This window comes from Parambassis ranga, unplaced genomic scaffold (genome assembly GCF_900634625.1).
Source record: "Parambassis ranga unplaced genomic scaffold, fParRan2.1 scaffold_21_arrow_ctg1, whole genome shotgun sequence".
In the NCBI taxonomy this organism is placed as follows: domain Eukaryota; kingdom Metazoa; phylum Chordata; class Actinopteri; family Ambassidae; genus Parambassis; species Parambassis ranga.
In genome coordinates, this window is record NW_021144767.1 from 4323818 (window position 1) to 4331759 (window position 7942).

General features: G+C 40.4%; 1 non-coding gene across 1 annotated transcript; it reads right to left on the minus strand.

Moving 5' to 3' along the window:
- Positions 1–234: 234 nt before the first annotated feature.
- On the minus strand, positions 235–306 carry trnaq-cug (transfer RNA glutamine (anticodon CUG)). Its single transcript has one exon. It is a non-coding gene; the product is annotated as a tRNA-Gln (tRNA).
- Between the last annotated feature and the right edge of the window lie 7636 nt (positions 307–7942).

Genomic DNA, 7942 nt, shown 5'->3' on the forward strand with positions numbered 1-7942 from the left:
CAATATTGAACCTTTTCACATATTCTCATTTCCTGACCTACTGAATGTGGGTTTTCATTGGTTGTCAGTTATAACCATCAAAATTAAAAGAAATAAACACTTGAAAGTAGAATATCATCAAAAGGTTGATTTATTTCAGTAATTAATGACTACAGCTGGACCAATGAACAGACTGTGGACTTCTCCATAGACTGATCTGTGTAGATAGGACACCAGGATTACTGTCCAAACAAAAGGTTCCACTGAGATTTGAACTCAGATCGCTGGAGTCAGAGTCCAGAGTGCTAACCATTACACCATGGAACCTCCACTATGTGTAAACCTGCCTGGAAGAGAACCAGAGACATGTCTTGTCCACTGAGTTTTTATGGCCTTAACCACTAGTCTTAAATTGGAATGTTTATGACACCATCAAGTGATGATCCTGTGTCAGGATGTTGAACAAGGTCACAGCTTTTGCCTTAAACATAAGCATCTTGTTTGAAGACAAACTTTGACAAACATTGAAGGCCAGTTTTTGGAGTAGTTGTTTGGTTTCTCCATTGTACAGATCAGAGCATGCCTCACTGCACTGGACTGCATATATCCAGGGGTGGACTGCATGTGTCCAGGGGTGGACTGCACATATCCAGGGGAAGCACTGCATATATCCAAGGGTGGCAGTAACAGTATTACAAATACTCAAGTTACTGTAATTAAGTAGTTTTTCTGGGTACTTGTACTTTATTTTTAAGCCAGTACTTTTACTTGTACTTAAGTACAAATGTAACAAAATAATGTACTTCGCTATTTTTAACATCACAATTTGTTACTGAGTACACTTATTATTTTGAATAATGACCGGCCTTTTCTTAACCAATAAAGATACCAGTTACAAACTGACCAACATGGCTGACATTTGACTGACTGACAGACAGTCCGTCCTATGACAGCCAGGTGCATGGTCACTGAAGGGGACATCTGATTGGACCCTTGGACCATGATAAAAACCGCGTGGCGCGAACGACGGTCAGACCCTCCTTCATCAGCTTATGAGAGGTAAGACGCGGTTTGCTCCTCCTGCTTGTTGTTAGCTTCCTAGCTTAACATATTCATGCTGATAATGTTGCTACATGTTTAAACCTCTAACCCGGGGGTGATGGTGGGGGGGGGGGGGTGTTCTGGAGCCTATCCCAGCTAACTTCGGGTGAGAGGCGGGGTACACCCTGCACAGGTCACCAGTCCATCGCAGGGCAACACAGACAAACAACCATTCACACTCACACCTACAGGCAGTTTAGAGTGACCAATTAACCTAACTTGTCTTTAGAATGTGGTGGAAGCCTGAGTACCCGGAGAGAACCCACGCAGGCACAGGGAGAACATGCAAATTCCACACAAAATCGCCACCCCAGTCAGAATGGAACCAGGAACCTTCTTGCTGTCCTCTTGCAGTCCTCTGCGGCAGCACGGTGGTGCATCATGATGCATTTTGCAGACATGGGCCCCACATTTGGCACAGTAGCTCCACACTGGAATGCATGTCCTCAGGAAAACAAAAAGTTAAAGGTGCTTGTTGGAAGAATTCTACCTTAATTTGCTTTTTACTATTAATTAATTATAGTGTATGGTGATTAATCATTACTATCATAGTCCTGTGATCCTGTTTTATGATTGTGCTTGTGCCTATTCTAAGATGTGTGTATTCTGAGAAGTCGTGTCTGTCAGATAACAGAGGGTATAAGAAGGGAGCTGCTCTGAAAAGACCTTGAGCACTCCTACAGAGGCTGCTGTCTGTGTGTGTGACTGCTCCTTCCTGCAGGAATAAAAGCACTTGAGTGATGAACAGCTGATATTTCCTATCTGTTTTATTCCTAACATAAATTGGTCCTTCGAGCCGGATGCCAATACGCACTTCTCTGGCGGCTGCTTGATAGTGCACACTGACGAGGGTTCGCCTCCGCTAGAAGCAGGGAGCCGCTGGAGGAGGGAGAGCTGACGGGATCCTCATTTGAGGCTGCTCACTAGAGGCTGCTTATCATCCTGATCTCAGAGCAAAATGTGACAAATAGACACCTTTGTTCATTAGTGGGAGCATCACTTTGCAAGGGTGTAGTAGCATGGACGGAGGGGGCATGTCCCCACCAATAATTTGATCACCTCCTGAACAAACACAGATTCTCATTGGGTGCAGGAGGGGTTAAATTTCATTGGAATCTTAGGCCCCCACCAATGTCAAACGCAAATCTACACCCTTGTCACTTTACCATTTTTGGAACTCCAGTGAAATCTCCAGTTGCTGTCATCCATTTCCTCTGCTTGTTCTTCTTCCTCTTCCTCTTCCTCCTCTTGCTCTTCTTCTCCCTCTTCCTCCCCAGTGGTGCTGCCAAGGTCCTCCTCTGGACAATGGAAAATTCCTATGTGGATACTTCCTGGCTGTCAGAGGATGATGTGTTTTCATCAGTGGCCTTGGGGGACCTCAAAATGGCAGCAAGTGCCTCTCCAAAATGTAATCTCCTCTTCATGGTTGCGCGTGGTGGCATGACTGGCCAGATAAAACTGTACCATGTTCTTCTAGACTTCAAAGATGCACCTACATAAACATGGTGCACACATCCAATAGGAGAACGGACCCTCTGTATGATCTATCTTTTCATCATTTGAATTTACGTGCACGCACACACACACACAATATATTCTCAGCAACACTAACACCACTTGTTTATCAACAAACTTGATTGTTTTAGACTTTGATTTAACACACACACTCACACAAACACTCACATGCACAATATGATTCTCTATTGTCTCTTTTATATCAAGCTGAACACACCAAAACCATTTTTATGAAGTTCAGTTATTTTATTTCCTTGCATTTTGCAAAATTAGGTCTTTATAAAAACTGTGAGGGAGCTGTGCCCCCCCCCCCCCCCCCATTGTGGGTTAAAGGGGTCATAACACCTAAAATGTGTTTTGTTTTTTTTTTTTTTAAGGAAAACGTTCAAAACTATAAGGGATATGTTGGGAAAACATAATAATATGTCAGGATTAGAGTATATCAAAGATTTGCTGATGTAATGGGAGTCAATTGGCCAAACGTGTACCTAAGGGTGCTGAACGTAACAAAAGTTTTTATCTCCCATTTTGTACAACTTGCGAAAATGGGGACAATTGATTTTTGTAAATAATCATAAAAAAATATCCCTGGCCAAGTTTTGTACATTTAGCCTTTAAACTGACAGAGATATTGAGAACCAAAATACAAAAAAAAGCAAAATGTACACGTTTTGGCTCTAGGATGCCCAGAGGGTTAAACCCTTCTGGAAATGGTAAAAGCATTTTTGTAACTTCTATACAGATCCACAGTTTACTAAACATCGCAGATTGACACTAAGAGGCAAGAGATGGTGTAAACTAGCACACAGAAAGATGTTTTATATAGGCTACTATGAATGAGCTGAGACACTCCATAAATCATGTGTACAGGTGTACCTGAAGGGGCAGATGAAAGCTACAGACAGCAGGTCATCAGCTCTAACAGAAGAGACGACTCAACAAAAAGGCACGAGACGTCGTACAATATGTGGTCTCAATAATACAGTTACATTGTTCTAAGTGTTTTGTTGTTGGATTTCAGTTACCACCCCCATGTACGTTGGTATCAGACGGTCAACTGTGCAGTTGCAAGAGTGATCTTGGTGAACCCAGAAAGTCAGCGCTGTGATTTCTTCTCTGACAGAGTCATCTACAGGTCTGTCAGGACCAGACCACCAGTGTTTGCTCACTCACTTTCATCACATCCAACATTCAGTGGAACTTTCTGTCCAGAGCATTTTACACTGGTGGTAGTGGGTACATGTTCGGCATGCCAGTCTGTAAATTAGACAAACAAACGGTGTGACACAGTTCCGGGTTACAGTTTAATGTAAAGGGCATCTCATTCAGTCACTTTCCTTTGGTGCTACTGTGATTGTTCTGTATTCTGTTGTTTCTGAATAATACAGCTGTCTCATAATTGGATTTAAAGGAAATCTACATTTAATTTGTGATTACATTATCATGAAATTTGATTGGCCTAACATTATACTAATTTAGCAAAGATATCTTTACTCTGCTGCAGTTACATTCATTCATGTCAGGGAACAAACTTCTTTGTTTGCACAGACTCAATATACCCGCCCTCATTTGTGTCAGATTTTCATTGTATACATTACATAACAGTAGAATAAAGCTTGCCCATCTGATTCCTAAGACCTTCTATCAGCAGCAAATATGTAACTTGGTTGTTGGTGCATTTCTTGACTGTCAGTATACATGATTCCTTGTGGTTGCTCACCTGTGGGAAGCTTCCAAGGAATTATAGTGGTTTATTGGTTCACCCTGACAAAGAATGAGGAGGGATATAGGGGGAGATTATAGAGTTTGAGAGATGATCATGAAACAATGTAGAATATTAATGTTGGTATGGAGGAAACTTGGAGTGTGTTGATGCCCTCTTTTTGTTCTGCAGTGGCAGAGTGAATGGTCGTCAGTACAGAGCCGACCTGGAGCTTTACCAGAATATTGTTGCTGAACAGTGCTGCTGGGAAATGAAGTCCAACTAACCCGTTCTCAAACTAGTCAAACAGCAGCAGGGACACTGGGAAAGACTTGTCAGGACTAAGGTACTCAACTTGTGTTCAGTCTACAGCAGAAATATAGAATTTTTCCACATCATCTTTTGATTGATTTCAAAGGTGATTTATCTTTCTAGAGTATTTTTGTGAAAATGTTACTTTTGAATTATTAGTCAGTTGGAAAAAATATTCTCCCTTGCTGTCAAAGTAAATAGTGGCCAGTATAGAGTAAGTAATAAGAGTAATCAGAGTAAGTAATTCTCACGAAATACTAAGTGGTATCAAGAAGTATGAAAAAAAACATAAAATAAATAACATAAAAAAAACTATGAAACCTGTAGTAATATACAAATGGTCCACCAGAGGGAGCCAGCGCGAGTGCTGGCTCCCTCTATATATATATATATATATATACACTCAACAAAAATATAAACGCAACACTTTTGTTTTTGCTCCCATGTTTCATGAGATGGACTTGAAGATCTAAACTTCATTCCAGATACACAATATTACCATTCCTCTCAAACATTGTTCACAAATCTGTCTAAATGTGTGATAGTGAGCACTTCTGCTTTGCTGAGATAATCCATCCCACCTCACAGGTGTGCCACATCAAGATGCTGATCTGACATCATGATTAGTGCACAGGTGTACCTCAAACTGCCCACAATAAAAGGCCACCTAGATGGCTCTCTTCCTCTCTAACATACACACACAGTGTGTAGACACACAATTATGTGCTAAAATACTCCCTATAACTCCATATACAAGCCAGAAACTACACTACATGAGCACAGGCCTGCAGGTAAAGGGTTAATATGGTAATTAAGTTGTTAACTGTAAAAATCACAAATGTTACCTCCTACCAACAGGGTAAACCACCAACAATCAAGAATGCATGATTATGTAGTGCCATGGCTGTGCAGTCAAAAAAAGTGTGTTTATAATGTAAGTCTATGGGACAAAATGGGAGAAAAAAAGAAAATCCAGTGCTGTGCAAAAACTAATAATGCAATAAAGTCAATTTTTTTACTGATGTTTGACATGACCAAGACTGTAATAAAGGTTCAAAAGAATCCAGTCCACATTCACCTTTTCTATTAAAAATGAGCCATTTTGTGTGTTTTTTTTTCAATTTTCAGCACCACCCCTTATAAAATTGGTGATTAAAGGGTTAAAATCCTGGGGGAAAATGATTTTTTCACTACTGTTGATTAGAACTGAAGTTAATGAAAAGGTCTATGCAAAAAAAATTCAAAAATATATTTATCTAATATATTTTTAAAACCGTTAAAGTTAGGGGACGTTTTTGTCCCCGAACAACACATTAGGGAGAAAAAAAGAAAATCCAGTGCTGTGCAAAAACTAATAATGCAATCAAGTCAATTTTTTTACTGATGTTTGACATGACCAAGACTGTAATAAAGGTTCAAAAGAATCCAGTCCACATTCACCTTTTCTATTAAAAATGAGCCATTTTGTGTTTTTTTTTTTTCAATTTTCAGCACCACCCCTTATAAAATTGGTGATTAAAGGGTTAAAATCCTGGGGGAAAATGATTTTTTCACTACTATTGATTAGAACTGAAGTTAATTAAAAGGTCTATGCAAAAAAATTTCAAAAAAATATTTATCTAATATATTTTTAAAACCGTTAAAGTTAGGGGACGTTTTTGTCCCCGAACAACACATTAGGGTAGTGTTTGCGAACAATGCATGAGGGTTAATAGAAGTTGTAAAAACATTTTGAATAGCATAATATTACAATAGTCCATACATTTTGAGTATAAAGAGCAAGAAAAGACATTTTTGGAAATGTATGTTATTTTGGGATGGACTGTAATTTATTGATGTTGATTTATGATTGATTCATGTTGAACGGACATTCAATATTGCACATACATTGGACATAATGAGTCTGAACAATAAGAGTTATTGTTATAAGTATTTTCTGAAGGAAATGTCCAAATAAATGACTGCAGAGAACGCACTGTGAACTGACACGCTGTCGCCCTGCCTCATCATTTCTTTCCTGAATTTCAGGAGTTTATCTGGCAGCCCGGTGCCGTTGCTACGGTACCCGTTACACATTCACTACCTCAGATTGGTCAACACTCACAACATCTACATGAGCATCAGTGTGACTTGGCTGCTGAGCGGGACCATGAGCGCTTATGGTCTGGCTTGGTGCTCAGCCAGATGAAGTTTGACTCCCAGCAGCAACCAGTGGTCTCGTGTGTGAGGCCGCCTCCCACTCACCACAAAGGAGGACCTGCTGCTGTTTGGACCCCTGTCTGTAATAATGTGTCTTTGCATGCTGGCCATCTGCTACTGCTATGTGTGTGTGTATCGGGCTGCACTCAGCGTGAACACAATGTTGAAGTCCAACAACCACCGAGCCAGATGCACCATAGGACTCTACCTCTCACTGTTGTTGCTCCAGCTGTCATCAATCATATTTCATATCATCTTTACCATGACGCTGAAGAGAGAAGCCCTCTGCAGCGTGACCACCTCCATGGTGCTGCCTCTTATCATCAGAATTCCCTCGTGTATCAATCCTTTCTTCAATGCCAGGAATCCACAAATCAGTTATCTCCTCTGTTCTGCATCCAGTCAGAGGAGACAGGCTGAAGAAGTGGTAGAGATGGAGGTGATTCAGTAGAGCAGGAGTCCTATTTATGTGCCTCATTTGTTGAACTTTAAACAGCATATTTATTGGATTTCTCCCTCAGACTTTGCAGGAGCAGGATACATCTCAAAAATCAGAAATCTGAGTTTAGATTAAGGATTTTGGGGAAAGAAATTGTCTAAATTGTCAGAATTTAAAGTCAGAATTCTGAATTGAATCTAAATGAGCTATGAATATATGATTACAAAATAGATTTTTAATTTGTATGAATTTAATTTATTCATTGAAAAATATATACTCCATTATTGACTGTTTATCTTACTGTGTCAGGTCCCCATTAAATGTACCCCCTCTTGTATTATTTGAACCTATTGTGTGCAGAGGCAGCTGAGTGATACTATCACACTGTATTAAAAAGAACAAAATAATTACAGAGAGCACAAAATGAACTGAGGAAAGACTGCAAGCACCTCAAATAAGTGGACAACAGTGGCGCAGTGGCAACATGAACATGAACACGAACATGAAGAGACACAGTCCGCTAGCAGCTCCTTCACTGTCGGCCTGCAGCGCTGCTCCCACACTCATCTGGACTCTTTCATCCACACACAGAAAACACGAGCGGAACATTCAGCCTGCAGAGGAGCTGCCTTGGATTGAGTCTCCGCGGTTCTCATGGTGTGTTCAAGGACCGCCTCCCGCTCTCAGCTGATCAT